A 274-nucleotide genomic window follows, 5' to 3' on the forward strand; every position below is an offset into this window, starting at 1 on the left:
ATTGCTACATCAAGGCCATTCCAAATGGATAGATACCCCACACGCTGAGACGCACTTGCTTTTGAGAGGAGTACGGGCAATAGGTTGTTTTAAATTCAATTCCCCTCTTAGATTATAACCCCCATCTCTGCCCATCTGTCACTCAAAGAGCAGAGATCTGAACCAGTGAGATGAAAGAAGGAGTTGACGCAGGCTTTTAAAAAAGCATTTTATTTTCAACACAGCGTGACGCCACGACTAACATCCAGTCCTGCACTGACATCACAAGCAACGA

General features: G+C 44.5%; 1 protein-coding gene across 1 annotated transcript in view; it reads right to left on the reverse strand.

The window, feature by feature from the left end:
• Positions 1-236: 236 nt before the first annotated feature.
• jkamp (jnk1/mapk8 associated membrane protein) overlaps positions 237-274 on the reverse strand; it is a gene marked incomplete at its 5' end in the record, with an annotated part of 21,151 nt that continues 21,113 nt past the window's right edge. The window contains one exon of the mRNA XM_084308650.1: positions 237-274. This exon is cut by the window's right edge and continues 1,421 nt beyond it.

The sequence above is a fragment of the Notolepis coatsorum genome (assembly GCF_963971535.1).
Source record: "Notolepis coatsorum genome assembly, chromosome: 2".
Taxonomy (NCBI): domain Eukaryota; kingdom Metazoa; phylum Chordata; class Actinopteri; order Aulopiformes; family Paralepididae; genus Notolepis; species Notolepis coatsorum.